Here is a 17,626-nt window from a genome sequence, read left to right as displayed (position 1 = left end):
TGGGCTTTTTTCCTTTGTGTGTTCTACACAAAGTAAAAAAGAAATATAAGATTTGTTTTCCCATATATAAAGAAAAATTTACATGTACACATTTATTCATTTCTAACTGCTATTATCTAATCTTCTGCCATTCCTCAATTATGCCCATAATGCATACTTGATATTTGATCAGTTTGCATTTTTTAAGTGTTATTTTTCCTCTGGCATCTCTACCCCCAGTCTCTAGTTATGACTACCTTTGGCTCATGATATGTACAAGATGCAGCAGTGTTGTTCACCATTATGCAGGCTATTGCAGTAATATCCCCTTTCCACACTTCACTACATGTGGCCAAAGAGAGCTTTCCAGCTCTCAAGTTCTAGCTCGTGATGTCTGTAATTGTTATTCAAAAAATTAATCTGTAAGATCACTACCAATCCTGATGATGCCTGTAATTCTCTACATGTCTTTGAGGATGTCAAACTAAAACCACATCTTCCTTTGCCCTCCAGTCTCTGCTTCTCCTTTGTGTTATAGCATTATTTGTCTTAGAACTTGTTCTCTTTTACAGATCATCTTCATGATAATAGGTAGTATTTACTTTGCCAATGTTGGTAATTAGAGTTCATTGCTTTTGAAAGCATTCCAAAACAGCAATTTTTTGTATATATTTAAATATCTCATCCTGCTTAAAGTTATTTTAGAATGCTACTCAATGAAAGAGCCTCGTGAACACAATGGTGAAAAGCTAAGGCGCATGGTGGTATTTCTTATTACAGTATATAGTCATTTAGTCCCTGCAGGTAAAAATCTCCTCAATTTCCCTTTAATGAAAGCACCTAAAAAAGTTAAAATTGCTCAAAGAGCACTTTCTTCATGCTGGCAAGGAATTTGGAAGTTTCTAAAAGCTAAGAGAGCCTAAAATCCTTTCTAAAAAATTTGTATCTTCTCTCACAGAGAAATGATTCTCTAAGCTCTCAGGGGTTTTTATTTTATAGTTCTGTTTTTACTTTCTTCGAAGGTAAAAGTCGGAGTATTGTATGTGATAGGACAATAATACTGCCATCTTAATGAGACTCCACCACCTTAAGGTATCAAGTTTCCATTTCTCAAAACTATCTGTTGCCATTTGACCAAAATGCAAAAGTCAGCCCCACCTGTATCTTCAACAGAGCATAACAACCCTAACCAAGCTTATCAGAGTCCCCAGCAGTCCCAACCAGCCAGCACTCCCCTAACGCCTCCCCAACAGGAACTTCTCTCAGAACATACTTCCCCCATCATGCCCTTTGAAAAAGCCTCAGGCTCTAAGAGAGGTTTGCTCCTGACCCTGCCAGTCAGAAGCCCTTCTCAGGTTTGCTCTCAATAAACTTGTCTCAACTATTGAACCAATCTCTCATTTAGTGTTCCTTCTCATCTCTCTCTCCGCTCTAACAGTATATATCTATATTAAAGGACTCCAAGAAGAGAAATCTGTAAAACTGTTGCATTATATACAGAATAGTTAATTATTCATTCTTACTAAGTAATTGTTCACATGCATGCTTTAACAGCAGTTTTTCCCACTATAACATAACTTAATATTCACTTTATTAATTTTTAATGTATCAAATGGCCTTTAGGTGAATGGAAAGATAAAATAACTTAAATGATGAACTTTTGTACTGTAACCAGGATGCCTTGGTGTATATGTATTTTCTGTCTATTCTGGTGTATATATATTCTCTCTCTATTCTGTCAGTCTTTTTCTCTCTCTCTCTGTTCATCTGTTACTCTGTATAGTATCCCTGAAATGTCCATGTCCTCAACTCTATAACTTGTGAGTATGTTACTTTACATGGCCAAAACCTTTGTAGATGTAAATAATTTAAAGATCTTGATTATCCTGGCTTTTGTGGATTATCTGGACCCACGGCAATCACAAGAGTCCTTATATAAGGAATAGTTAATCAGAGAAGGTATGATAAGGAATGCAGAGTTGAACAGAGTTTTAAAGATGTTATGCTGCTGGCTTTGAAGATGGAAGAGAGGCCACGCACAAGAGATGCAAGTGGCCTCTAGAAGCTAATAAATGCAACAAAATGGATTTTCTTCTATAGCCTTCAGGGAAAGCATATCCTTGAAGACTCATTTTAGATTTCTGACCTGAAGAAATATATGATAATAAATTTGTATCATTCTAATCCACTGAGTTTGTCATAATTTGTTAAAGAAGCAATAGAATATTATATATATCTATGTGTATGTATGTGTGTGTGTGTGTATGTGTGTGTGTATATATATGTATAAAATAAATTGTATATATACACACAGAGATATTTGTGAAATGGGAGAATTCCCTGGCCCCACATCTCAGGATATATGACAGGTGTGTGGCTCGTTGTTTGGTTAATGTGAGCTGAAACCCCTTACAAGTGGGGAGTATAAAGACAGGCAGCTGCAGGTGACGGGGCAAGCACTTTGGGCTCTGGCCCCAAGCTAGTGTCTAGGAGTGGGTGTCTGTGACTCCCACAGCCCAAGTAGATGTTACAGTGTGCTCTTTTAGCTTTGCCACTTGCAGATGGCTTAAGTGTTAACCAGCTCAGTGCCCTCTTGGCACCCAAGTTTTTGTCCAGAATCTGGGAGGTATCAGGTTACACACGGACTTCAAGAGTGAATGCAGGGATTTTATTAAGTGGTGGAGGTGGCTCTCAGTGGGATGGATGGGGAGCTGGAAAAGGGATGGAGTGGGAAGATGATCTTCCTCTGGAGTTTGGCCGTACAGTGGCCAATCTTCTCTTTGATCGTCCCAAACTCTCCTCAGCATTCAGATGCTCCTTCTCTTCTCTCCTTCTCTGCCACACTTTTCTGCCACTCGTCTGCTCATCTCTTTCTGGAGCCTGGGATTTGGTGTTATAGGGTTCAGGACAGGGGGGCATGATGGGACAAAAGGCAACTTTTGGGGCATAAAAACAAAAATGCCTGTTCTCACTAAGGGTCATGGGTTTCTAAGCTTGAGAGTGGGACCTTTGCAGGGGAATCACCCTCTTCTATGCAGTATTTTCCTGTCTTCTGTCTGTATCATATGTAGTGTTTTCTGAAGCAAGAATTGGAGTATTGCATATATGCACACATATATACAGATATCTATGTGTGTGTATATGTATGTGTGTATATATACACACATATATGTATATATAATATGTATATCTTTATAGTGTGTATATATTTGTCTATGTACATGCATATATACATATATCTATGTCTGTATATATGTGTATATATAGTTGTGTATATGTAAAGTGCATATATGTGTGTATATATAAGCGTGTAATATATCTATGCATGTAAATATACACATATACATATACACTATATATGTATGTATATATGTATCAATGTATGTATATATTATGTGCATATATATGTGTATATACACACACGTATATACATATATCTATGTATCATTATACTCCTATATATATTGGCAACCAATCATGAATTATTGGTCTCATATATATATACACACATACACACACCATATACAGTTTATATATAATTGTATACACTATATGTATATATACACACACTATATACATACATAAAGTACATGTATTTGTATACATGTATACACATACACACAGATATACATATATATGTGTATATATAGTGTGTTTATATGTGTGTGTGTCTTCATGGAATATGAGTGCAAAGACAAATCAAGTAGCCCTTGCAAGGATTTGCATCCTGCCTTCTTGTCATTAAATTATGTGAGTGGCCCAGGAACTCACAAATGTTATATTTGGTTTAAAGGAGCAAAGAATGGTAACAACATATTGCACCAAACGAAACTGTCTGAAGGAAGATTTTATTAAAACAATCATTTAATTATTCCCAAAAGTATTTTGTTCTAAGCATAAAGTCTAACAGACAGTGATAATCAAAAACATAAGGAAACATTACCCTTGAATTAAGTGTCAACATAAAACCAAGAGAAAAAAGAAATGAATTCTTCTTGCCTTTGAAAATCATTTTGATCTTGTGTCATTATATAACTACATTCACAATAACTATTTATTTATAAAAGCATAATTTCAATGTTTTATTTTCCATAATTTTTTCTTAATACATTTTCTATTCTTTAGCTCTCTCATAAGAATAAATCTATTTTCTTCAGTACATGTTTGGTATTTTTTAAAAATATATTTAAATATGATAATTTCTGAATTCCAGCATTAGCATAAAATGACTTTCAGGTATTGTCAAACAGGAGTCACTTACTTGACTCAGTTAGAATTTTGCCTCAAATGTCCTCCTCTAGACTCTGTCAGTATTGTTCTGTCACTTTCTGTTGTTTGGATTTGAGAAGGGAACATCTGATATTTTGCATTACTCTTTGTTACGTACTCAGTTTTTCTGCCTGGATTTATCTAAGATTTTTGTATCTTTCCTTAACTTTAAAATCCCTCTCCATCACAACATTGTGCCTTAGCCTCAATACCGCATTCTTAAGGATATCATTCTTGACCATTTTAGTTAAAAGCGTAAACAAATCTTCTCCCCTTTCAGAGCATTTTAAACTTGTTTTACTTTTCTAGTTAGCCTTTATTATCCTCTAATACATAATTTACCAATCTATCATGCTTACTTTCACTAGAATGTAAGCCCCACAAGTGTAGGAAATTTAATCTATTTGTTAATTAACATATTTTCAGCATCTAAGATACTTGTTGAATAAATAAGTACATGAATGGATAATTTTATAAATGTCTTAATTATATTTTTCTTACATTGTGTGAACACTATTGGCCTGAAGACATAGTCTTTATGTTGGTCATAGCAGCTTTCTTCTGTTATTTTACCTTTTAAAAATATATTCAGATAATTCTCAATGGCCTTTTCATCTGAAGTATTATATACATACACATTTTAGATAGAGTTGGTAAATAGTCTCCACCCATCTATATGTAGTGCAGTATGCAGATCTGGAATACATGCAGAGATTTTTGGATCCTTATTCCAATACTTCCTTTCAGTCAACGAGACTATACACACACACACACACACACACACACACACAAACACACACTAGGTTATACGTTGTTAATTCAGATATCCATTAACCCGTAGATGATCAGGGAATAAGTCAGAGTTGAAATCCGTCAGTACCTCATGTTTTACATCTTTTTATTTAATAATGAAGCAGGATATTTCCCTGACTGCTTTGTGGGACTCATGACAGGGATGCCTTGTTTTCTCAGCCCGCTGCTCTCAACTCCATACAGAAGAGAGAGCACAAGCGAATGAGGCGGGAACTGGAGTGCATGAGGGCTTGAAGGAGCCAGCCATTTTGGTGTTGGCAGGATCAAACTCCACTCATTTGGTCCAGCTTCATTCCACCACTCCAGAGAGGGAGCGTGCAGGAGAGCGGGTGCAGGAACTGGAGCGAGTGCTTTTGGGCATAGGCAGGAGTGAACTCCTTGCAGTCTCTGCGGCAGTGTCTAGGCAGGGTGCCGGTGACTTCTGAAGCCCCAGAGGGCGTGTTACAGTGCTGTTTTAGCTCTGTCTTCTACAGAAGGCTTACATGTTAATAGCTCAGTGGGTCCGTGGCCGCCATCTGCCAGTGAGAGCAAAGGGCCTGTGTGACAGTCTTTTTTTTTTTTTTTGAGATGGAGTATTGCTCTGTCTCCCAGACTGGAGTGCAATGTCACAATCTCGGTTCACTGCAACCTCTGCCACCTGGATTCAAGTGATTCTCCTACCTCAGCCTCCCGAGTAGCTGGGATCACAGTCATGTGCCACCAAGTCCAGCTAATTGTTTTGTATTTTTAGTAGAGACAGGGTTTCGCCATGTTGGCCAGCCTCGGCCTTCCAAAGTGCTGGGATTACAGGTGTGAACTACTGCACCCAGCTGTGACAGCCTTTTGTATCTTCACTTGTGGCTCCTAATCTCCTGTCCAACGTCCAGGAAAAATGAATTTGCATGAACAAATTGAAGGATGGATAAGTGTGAGGGATTTTATTGATGATTAAAGTGGCTCTCAGAGGGAAAGAGAACTGAAAAGGGGATATGGGGGTAGGTAATCTTCCCCTGAAGTATGGCTGTTTTTGGCTGGATTCTTCTCCAAAGTTATGCCATTAAGCTGTCCCTCTGAAGTCAAGCTGCTTCTCTCCATTGTCCAGTTGTAGTTGTCCTGTTGTCCAGCTGCTGCTTCTTGCTGCTGGCTGAGTCTGGGGTCTTTATAGGCACAGAATGGGGTGGAGTGGGCATAGGTGGTTTAGAAAAAGGCAATATTCAAGCAGGAAAATAGAAATAGAAGTTCTCAGTTTGGGCCACGGTTTCTGGCTTTTAGGTTTGGGGGTGAGGTTTCACTGGGGATCTACCCTTTTCTGCCTAGAATTTCTCTGTGTCATGCCTCTATCATTGTGTCAATAGCATCTACCGATTAGGTGAAACAATGATACTCATTTGCCTTTCTCAGTTGTCCTAATTCAAAACGAGCTACAGCTGTGCTCCAATTCATTCTTGTGTAACTACTCAAGTGAACACGAAGCTTAGGGTAAATTTCTCCTGGCTTCACCATTTTGAGTAGCCTTTGAGCACTGATGAGATTCTTAAATATCATATTGAAATACATGTATGTTCTAAAATCACTTTATGACCTGTGCAATTGGCTTTCTCAAGAGGGGTCTAGAGCTTACATTTTAGACTTTTGTTTCAAACATAGGTTTTTGCATGGAGCTTACATGTGATTTTTTTTTTTTTTTGTTAAATGATAAACATCTCAAAGTTTGTGACATGTGGTTTCCCAGCATTTTCTAGCTAGTATGGTAATTTTTCTTGTTTGTTTTTTAAGCTCTAATCATAATTACAGTAACATCCTGTAACTGCATGTGCTCATGTTAGAGGTAATGAGAAGCAAACGGGAATTTCATTTTATCAAGAACATGAGTGGATGAAATTGTCTAGTTCAGCTTAAGTGCTTTAAAGACACAATCCCAGTCTGGAAAATTATGTCAAACCTTGTCTACATAGGATGACATCCAGGTTTTATGGAATCAATTCTGTAATAGATCTTCAAAACTATTTTCAATTGACTTTCCAAAACAAGTTATTTTTTTAGAATCTGGTAACACCCAACCACATCCTCAATTTTATAAAATATTTTTAGCCTTCTACTACAACCTAGCGGTAAAATATACTTGCTTTTCTTATCTGCAGACAAGCAATCTTTTTATTTATATATGTTTTCTTAAGTTTGTAAAATATGATTTTCTAAATTCTATCTCTAATATTTCCTTCTAACCCTGATAGAGATACAAACATAACATTGTTTTGATCAGAAATAACATTGACTGTTGAATCAAAATAGCTGAGCATAAAAATCCACAGGCTACCTATGTGATTTTATGAAAGGCACTTAACCTCTCTAAACTTTTGTCTGATATGTAAAATCTACATATTCAACTAGATAATATCAAAGCTTCATTCAAACACTAACAAATCGTATAGCTTCCCTGTTTCTTATCAATTATTTTTGTATTGGAAGGAATTAAATTAAAAGTGAAAGTTTTTTTACTCAATCACTAAAGAGATATGAAAGATTTTTTTTTTTAAATTAAACTTGACAGCATAGGCAGATGAGAAACAAAAGAAAGAGGGGTTTTTAGATAAGCATGCATTTTTAAAAGAGACTTACAAAAGAAAATATTCATAAACATGGACAAATGAAAAGACATACAAATATTTATACAAACTTCAGAAAATAATGATAAGAAGGACAAAGAAAACAATGAATTGGAATTTGCAAAAAATATGAACAAAAATGGCTAAGTATGTGTTTGTTTTTATTTGATGATTGAAGAAGTTGGTGTTCCTAGATGTTGTTTTATTAACAGATGACTGAGAAAGTAGACCTATGAAAAATAATCTTCAAGCTGGAGGTTTAAATTTTAATAACAAAACAAAAAGGACCTTAAGGCCAGTCGCAGTGTCTCTCACTTATAATCCCAACACTTTGGGAGGCCGAGGTGAGTGGATCACCTGAGGTCAGGAATTTGAAACCAGCCTGGCCAACACGGTGAAATTCCATCTCTACTAAAAATACAAAAATTAGCTGTTCTTGGTGGTGGGCACCTGTAATCTCAGCTACTTGAGGGGCTGAGCAGGAGAATCGTTTGAACTCAGGTGGCGGCAGTTGCAGTGAGCCGAGATCGCGCCATTGCACTCCATCCTGGGAGACAGAGCAAAATTACGCCTCAAAAATAAATAAATAAATAAATAAATAAATAAATAAATGAAATAAAAACAGGACCTTAAATAACACAACTACATGCATGGAAATCCAGTGACAAAACAATTGTAAAAACAAATGGGTAACAAAATAACCTGGCTGGCTCCATACCCCAACAAACTTTCAATCTTGAAGCTGAGATAAAAACAAAATAAAACATAATGAAACGAAAAACTCCCACCCACTAACTTGACCTCTGGGCCAGGCCCTGTAATCAATCCATTTTCCAGGATTTCATTTGCCCTAGGACAATATTTTGGTGGCTAAATAGAAAGGCCTCCTTGTGACTGATTCCATTCTCATCTTTAATCCTTATTCATAAAATCATGTGTTGTGAATACACTGCTGTTATTATGATCTGTCAAGTCAGCAAACACCTATTTGATGTGAATAAAAGTCATAAAACTAAAAATATATATACTTGCCTTAAAAGAAAAAAATATATTATTTCTAGAAACTTCTGATCTTTCCTCATTGTGAATTTATATGAAATGAGTAATTAAAGAAGAATATCACAATATTTAGGGTGCCATAAGTTTCATTCTTGAAGTATCTTTTATGATTGGGGAATTATTGTTGTATAGTGACATTGCAACTTTAAATGGTGTGTTTTGCCCAGGTTAAAATCTGAATTCACAGTAATAGTCACATGTTCTGTCTTTAACGCTTATTTATTATATTCTGTCCTTTGTGACATATTTAAATGAACATTGGAATTTCCCAGTTAGATTTCTATTTCATTCACACAAAATATTCTAAATCATTAATAGTAAAACAGAAACTGATGTATTTTCCATCATACTTAGTTAATATGATTAGTACCCATCCACCTGTGAAGACTTAGAAAAAATACAGGTTTTTCTCTGATTTTTTTGGATGAGACAAAGGGGAAATTTGTCACTCCAATTAGTGGTATTTATTGGGTGAAATCGAGGGTAGCTAAACATTTTACAAAATGTGCAGAAAGTCATTCATAAAGAAGAACTGTTTCCCCAATTTCTTTAAAAGTTTTGAAATTTTGAAGTTTAACAAATAGGGGAACATAGAACATAGGCATGACTCGTATTTTGAAATAGAAAATGTGAAGAGCAACCATGTTCTTTTAAACCCTCCTATTCGGAGATCTATCACTGTGTTACATAGCTCTTGAATCTGACTGGGTTGGGCAAATCTTTTGTTCTGAAGCACTTATTCTTTAATGAGCTTGCAAGCAGGAAAAAGGTTCAGTTATGCCTTATAAATTGAGGAGGTTGGACCTGCAAGATCTAATATCTCTGTCAATTCTGTGATCCTATGGTGTTAATTTTACATAGCCGTGGTCAGGAGTGAAATTTTATTTTTTAACAGAAGAGAGGATAATATTAATAAATGCCTCCTAAAGAGGAAAAGGAAAGACAAGAGAAATTTAAAGGTCATAAAGTAAATATTTAATCTTCTTTTTGGTATGAAGTCATTAATGGTTTTGTTTGTCTTCCTCTATAACCACTATATTATAATTAAATTGTAAGTTCATTGAGAGTAATGTCTATAAATGTTAGTTTTTCTCTTCTTCATTACAATCAGTTAGGGCGTTCAGTAAATGTTTGTTAAAATAACTGAACTCTAATTATAAAATAGTTAACTCAGTATGTTTTTACTTTGAGAGAAAGATCTTTCAAAATATTTCATACAATACCCTTAACAATTTGGAATTACTGCTTCACAAAGAGCATTTTAATAACTTTAACAAGTTTTGTTTTTCTAGTTGGAATGGCATAGCTTTTTTTCAGAAATAACTTTTTAAAAGCTAAAGCCACAGCAGAAACATTATATGTATTCCTTGCCAATAGTTACTTTACTCTCATGTACTCTGTAGTATTGCAGATATTTTGGACATAAACTCCAATGCTTATTCAAAAAAATTATATTAGCAATATATGAGTTAAAGAAAACAAAAACGATTACCTGGTACAGAAGGCAGAATGGTCTCTCAAAAATGTCCATGCTTTAATCCATGAATTGAACCTATGAATCTATTACGTTACTTGGCAAAAGGGACTTTGCAGAGGTAATTTTGGTTATAGACCTTAAAATAGGGAGATTTTCCTGAATTACCTTGGTGGCTCCAATCTAATTATGTAAACCCTTAAAATCAGAGCACTTTTTCTGACAGGAGACAGAAGAGGTGGAGCAGACAAAGTGCAGATTCTAAGAATGAGAACAATTTAATCTTCCATTATTGACTCTCAGATGTGCAGTCGTAGTTTTAAGAACTAGAGACAAGCCTGTAGGGGTTAAAGGTGGTACCAATTGGCAGCCAGCAAGAAGATGGTGACCCCTAGATCTCTATCCTACATACACTAGATTTGGCCAACAACCTCAGTTAGCTGGTAAAGCCATTCATCCCCATACCTCCAGAAAGGAACAGGCCAGCTGACACCTTGAGTTTTGCCTTGTGAGACTCTAAGCATGGGACTCAGCTGAGCCACACTGTACTTGGACATCTGACCAATATAAATAATAAGATAATGCATTCATATTGTTTTAAGCTGTTAAATTTATGATAGTTTGTTATGACAGAACAGGAAACTGAGGTTCTTGGTGAAGCAATCCCATACCTTTTTCTTTTTCTTTTTCTTGGATCAAGGTATAATCTATTGAAAATGTGGTTTAATATCACTTATATGTCCAATATTGTGTTACTTTGAAATTAAAAATAAAACAATAATTTACCTACATTTTTCATTAGAAGCTCACTGTGTGGCTAGAGAATATAACTATTACACTTTAGTTGGCTTTTTTCCTTAAGTATTAAATATTGTGGTGCTGATTATAAAGTTTGTTTCCTTTTAAGACAGTTGTAAATTTTAAATGAGTTAAGAAATGTAAAATGCTTAGTACAATATCTGATCCATGATAAGTACTTTGGAAGTTTTAGTTATTATTGTAATTATGAGGCAAATATTTGATGATAAAATAATTATCATTGTAAACTTTATTATTCGTGATAAAGTCTAACTTAACTCAAGTAGGACTTGAAATGAACACTTAGAAAAATACTGAGAATTCTGCTAAGCAAGTGGAAAGAAAAAAGGGTGCTGCAGGTTTTAAAAATGCATGTGATAATGTGTGGAGAAATAAGTACCACCATGATGAGTAATCGAAAGCATGCCCAACTGAATAAGGTGACTCCCATGGAATTGGAAACTGACAGTCTCTTACATGGTGGAAACCATGATGGCCTTCACTTCGGTACATCTACTGTGCAAATCTCAACATAGGAAAAGTGTGTATCCACTGTTCTTATCCTATGTCTTATGAGGTTTAATATTTAGCTGCTCTGAGATCTAGTATGTAGTAGCTCAGACAAGTTGCAGACCTTTTTGGTTGCCTTTGTCTCCTTTGTATTAATCACAAGCAGTATTATTGTCAGCTAGGTCTAGATCATTCTGTGGGCCACAAATGACCTAACTTTCTGTACCTGTCCCACTTCCATTCAACTTTTGGCCAAGGTACCTTTGTTTGCAAGGGACAGAAATCCAATTAAATGTAACTAACATAACATCATTTACAAAATTATTGGCTTTTCTTGATTAGAAAGTTCAGAGTTCAGGCACAGGTACATCTAGATTTTGAAACAATGAACTGATGAATTTGTCTTTCCTTGTTCATCAGTTCTGCTGTCTTCTACATTTGGACACTTCTGTGTGATTTTTATATTAAGGTTGGAAAGATAGTCTCTAGCATCAGAAATTTTACATAATGTTCAAGCTTATGATCTCAGAAAGGAAGATAATTTTTTATTCATTCTATATTAATCCATATAAAAAGATTTTGATTTGTTTTTCTAGGGTCACATGTCTGACACATGGTCCCACTTTTTTCCCTCTCCCTCACCATTAGTCCATTATGTCTCATGCTTGGGTCAATCTAATTTGTTTATTGAACAAAAATTTGGATTTATTTTCCTTCAAATTATTTTCTCTTCCTCCTATATTATTATAATACTATTGTATGATTCTCATAATTAGCGGTTTTTAAAAGGGCCCTTCTATTAAGAAGACAGAATTTTAGAAAGATGTGTATGATACAGTTTGGGAGGTAATGATCAGTTTACAATGTGAATCATAATGCAAGTGAAGAGGAAATACAAAAGAGTAAATAATCCAAGAAAATATACAATGGGAATTAACAAATGGATTAATGCTTTCTCTGTGTTCTTGGTGCAAAGTCTATAATAATGAATGACTCTGCCTTCAAATTCTGTAGGAAGATAAAATCCTTGTGCAAGCAAGCCAGTGAGTATATAAAAAAGATATATAAAGCTAGAAGGGTGGGGTAGTGAGTGTCGTTAGTTACAAGTATATATTTGTATCAAATTTTTCTTAATCATAAAGGCAAATAATTGAAATTATGTTTTCTACATCTATTTACCTAGGCTGAAATTATGATTGGAAAAATCCAGTTACCTTAACCTGTATTAATTCCTAGTCTCAATTATTTGCCTTTTTTGGCCTTTAATTTTAAAGTGAAAAGGTGAATATTAAAAGAGAAAATTTTCTCTCGCCATAATAAAAGGAGTAGGAGGAACTACATTCAGACTATACCCATTTTCATTTTCTTCATTTACACTCATAGACATTTTTCTGATTTGCTCCAAAATTCCTGGATATAGTGAGTGTTAAACTATATTTGCAGAATAGAACCAAATGATTATATCTTCCATTGGCCTAATTCTAATAATAATTTCTGGCATTTGATATATCCCCAAAATGTTATATTTGTGTCCTGCTTCCATGTAAATATCCCAGTTGCAATTAATACCACTTATTGGTATACTGCTGCTGTATTATGTGAATGTAGTTCCAGAAACGCATTGCTTAGTTTGCCCTTTAATGTCAGGTAAATCACAGTATTACAGAGAAAATAGCTTAGATCAAAGAAATCCAAAACATTCAAGTCAATTAATTCATGAACTTCTATAGCCAGTGGATGGCAAGTGTCTAATTATTTTAAAATGTGACAGTTGAAGCAAAAGGACGCTGGTTTGGAAAGTAGTACGTGTGAAGCATTAGCTGAAAGAAGCACGGGTTTTGATTGAAGCACCAATTTTGGAATACTTTTTAAAACTCCATTCAGCAGTATTAGAAAGATAAATGAACAAAGAAATATAAATGAAGGGGAAGTATAAATTAAGAAAGAATCTGATAAAATAGCAGAATTATACTTCGCTATTGTAATATTTTTAGATTCTCTTTTATGTGTATTAGACAAGAAGTTGTATTATTCATCAAAAAGTGAAAGGGACTGAGTTAAAATTAATAAGCCATAATGTTTCTTATTGGGTTCATGCTTTAGAAGTTTAATGCAATAGCAACTGAATGAACACATTCTATAAATAAAGGAAAAGAGTTATTATTGAAACCCAATATGTTAAGTGCTATTTCAATGCTATAAATTCTCTACTCTGTATTATATAAGGACTTTTAAGACAAAGCTCACATTGACTTACTGATTCTTCATGTAATCTTAAGTGTCTACTCTCATATGAAATATAATTGCAAATATTGCATGGTTACATTTAGAAGTTGCATCTTTAAGATAAAGATAAATGATATCATTTGATTGTTTTCAAGTGATTACTAATTGTATGTAATATCAAAATACCTTCGGTATTTATACTGATAGGTATTCTTTGTGTTCTATTGCAGGTAAAATTTCAAAACTAGAAACATTGAATCCACTGGGTGAGATGGGAGAAGAAAAGGGTTGATGTGACTTAGGATACTGACCCATGTTAGTGGAGCTGGAGACTTTCAGGACATGATGTTCATATATGACTGATAATGAGAGAAAGGGAAGCCAGGTAACATGGTCAAACATTACCATCGGGTCTGTATAAAGTGATCTCGGTGAAGTTTCAGATTGAGAATATTGTGATCAACAATGGTCAAACTTGCTACATAAGAGTATTAAAACTGGTTAATATAGATAGGCATAAGAACATAATTGTTAGGCTCATGGGCTCTTGAACAAGACTACATAATTTCATATTCTATTAATAGTTCACCACTTACTAACACAGTGAGTATAAGCAAAATAATCAACTCCCCTGATTCTTAGTTTTCTTTTCTACAATGATAACGATAGCATTGCTTTCCACAAAGTTTCTGAAAAGCTCTAGTGACATAATATACATAAAGTCCTGGCTCATATTAAGCACTCAAAAAACATTGGCTTTATTTTTGCTATTATTATTATCACTATTATCATCCTCAAAGTTTCTTGCCAAGACATTTGGAGTTGACAAGATTTTTCTCCAGAGTAAAAATGTTTATTCTGGTATCATCTCAAATAGAGTAGAAATCTGCAACATAAAAGCACACCACCACATCAATGTTTAATGTAACAAACAGGATGTAGAGTTTCATACTTAACCTAACTATTCACATTTCCCATCCTTCTCCCCCTTTTCCATTAAATTTTGCAAAGATATTTTGGCTATGAGTGCCTAGACATGGGAAGAAAGAAAAAAAAAAAACAACATGAGGATATTTAACAGGATATTTATGAAGATGATACACATTGGCATTAGTTTTATTTTTCCTTTTCTCTACCCCAATCATGCCTCCATATTTCCTCAAAAGTAGAATAGAATTATTTTCATGTCATTACAGTTTATAGCTGAATCGAGTTGAATACCTGCTGCTAGAGAAAACAAAGCCATTTGACTAGTGAATAATCTAAGTCTGGTATTCTTTCAGGTTCAAGTGTTAAAATCAAAAATTTCCAATGTTTTTTTCTCTTTGGTTTCGAAAACCTGATAGGTACCCACAGTGGGTCCTGACTAAAGGCCATAGTGGTATTTCAGGAAAGCTTAACATTTCACATGATTTTTTAATTTTTGAGAACTTTAAAAAAAATTGTTTAAACAGTCTGCATGCAATTTACTGTGAAAGGCATGAAGTTGCAGTTTGAACATGCTTAATTTAAAACTTGAATACCTTATTGTGGTTTTGATTTGCATTTCTCTGAGGGCGAGTGACGATGAGCATTTTTTCATGTGTCAGTTGGCTGCATAAATATCTTCTTTTGAAAAGTGTCTGTTCATATCCTTGGAAAACCACAATGAGATACCATCTCACACCAGTTAGAACGGCAATCATTAAAAAGTCAGGAAACAACAGGTGCTGGAGAGGATGTGGAGAAACAGGAACACGTTTACACTGTTGGTGGGACTGTAAACTAGTTCAACCATTGTGAAAGACAGTGTGGCAATTCCTCAAGGATCTAGAACTAGAAATACCATTTGACCCAGCCATCCCATTATTGAGTATATACCCAAAGGATTATAAATCATGCTGCTATAAAGACACATGCACACATACATTTATTATGGCACTATTCACAGTAGCAAAGACTTGGAACCAACCCAAATATCCATCAAGGATAAACTGTATTAAGAAAATGTGGCACATATACACCATGGAATACTATGCAGCCATAAAAAAGGATGAGTTCATGTCCTTTGTAGGGACATGGATGAAGCTAGAAACCATCATTCTTAGCAAACTATCGCAATAACAGAAAACCAAACACCGCGTGTTCTCATTCATAGGGGGGAATTAAACAATGAGAACACTTGGACACAGGAAGAGGAACATCACACACCGGGGCCTGTCGTGGGGTGGGGGGAGGGGGGAGGGATAGCATTAGCAGATATACCTAATGTAAATGACGAGTTAATTAGTGCAGCACACCAACATGGCACATGTATACGTATGTAACCTGCACGTTGTACACATGTACCCTAGAACTTAAAGTGTAATAAATAAATAAATAAATACTTTAGTACCAACACCCAGTTCCATATTCTTTCAATTTTGTTTGAGAAAAATGACTGTAAGAACAAACTGAAACAGAGATTAATCCTACATGTGTTTATGTTTTATGGATAAATCTCCTTTTTGATGGACCTTTTAATAGGAAAAACTCCTTTATAAACCTAATTGTTTGAACACAAAATGTAAGACCATTTGCCTCGTTTCAGGTAGTTTATAGTAATACAACTTATTTATTAATATCCTCAAGGTTCTTAGCATTTTCTTTCTTCTATTTTTATTGGCAATGCCAATGTAGTGACTTAAAAAAAAATTATTTACTATTTTTTCTGCCACACAAAGAAGTTTAAAATTAACTATACAAGGGATTCTTCACGTTTTAAAAAATCTCTTAATTAAGATTATTTTAGTGTTGCATGCACCAATGTTGCCTAACCTTGTCTTCTATGTAATTTCAATACCTGTGAAGATATTGAAATGAATCTTTCTTCCTGAAAATGTAATAAAATGCACACGCACTAACACATATTTTTTTTAAAAAAATAGTAAACATCAAAATCAAAATAAAATTAAGAATTGCTCTGAAGTCTACAGTGACAAAAAAAAAAAAAAAAGAAGTTTATATTATAAACTGAAGAGTTTAAATCTTTAATCCATTTTATGTTAATTGTTGTATATGGTGAAAGGTAGGAGTTTAGCCTCAATGTTCTGCATAAAGGTAGCCAGTTATCTCAGCATCATGTATTAAATATAGTGTCCTTTCCCAATTGCTTGTTTTTGTCAGCCTTCAGGAAGATCAGATGGTTGTAGGTGTGCAGCTTTGTTTCTGAGTTTTCTATGCTATTTCATTGGTCTATGTGGCTGTTTTTGTACCAACTCCAAGCTGTTTTGGTTACTGTGACTTTACAGTATAGTTTGAAGTCAGACAGTGTGATGTCTCAGGCTTTGTTCTTTTTGCTTAGGGTCATTTGGGCTATTCGGGATCTTTTTAGGTTCGATATAAATTTTAGAAAAGTTTTTTTTTTTTTTTTTTGTCCCTAATTCTGTGAGGAGTGACACTGGGAATTTGATAGAAATAGCTTTGAATCTGCAAATTTCTGTGGGCAGTACGGCCATTTTAATGATATTCATTTTTCAATCCATGAGCATGGAATGCTTTTCTATTAATTTGTGTCATCTCTGAATTCCTTCAGCAGTGTTTTGTAACTCTCCTTACAGATATCTTTCACCTCCTTAGTTAGCTATATTCCTAGGTTTATCATTTTCTTTGTGACTATTGTAAGTGGAATTGTGTTCTTGATTTCACTCCCAGCCTGGATGTTGTTGGTATATAGAAATGCTACTGATTTTTGTACATTGATTTTGTATCCTGAAAATTTACTAAAGTTGTTTATCAGTTCTAGGAGCATTTTGGCAGAGCCTTTAGTATAGAATTATGTTATCAGTGAAGAGAGACAGTTTGACTCATTTTCCTACTCAGATGCCTTTGTTTATTTCTCTTGCCTGATTCCTCTGGCCAGGACTTCTAGTACTATGTTCATTAGGAATGGTGA

Source organism: Theropithecus gelada, chromosome 5 (genome assembly GCF_003255815.1).
Source record: "Theropithecus gelada isolate Dixy chromosome 5, Tgel_1.0, whole genome shotgun sequence".
Lineage (NCBI taxonomy): Eukaryota > Metazoa > Chordata > Mammalia > Primates > Cercopithecidae > Theropithecus > Theropithecus gelada.
The sequence above is the reverse complement of the archived record's forward strand: the minus strand, read 5'-3'. Positions refer to the sequence as shown.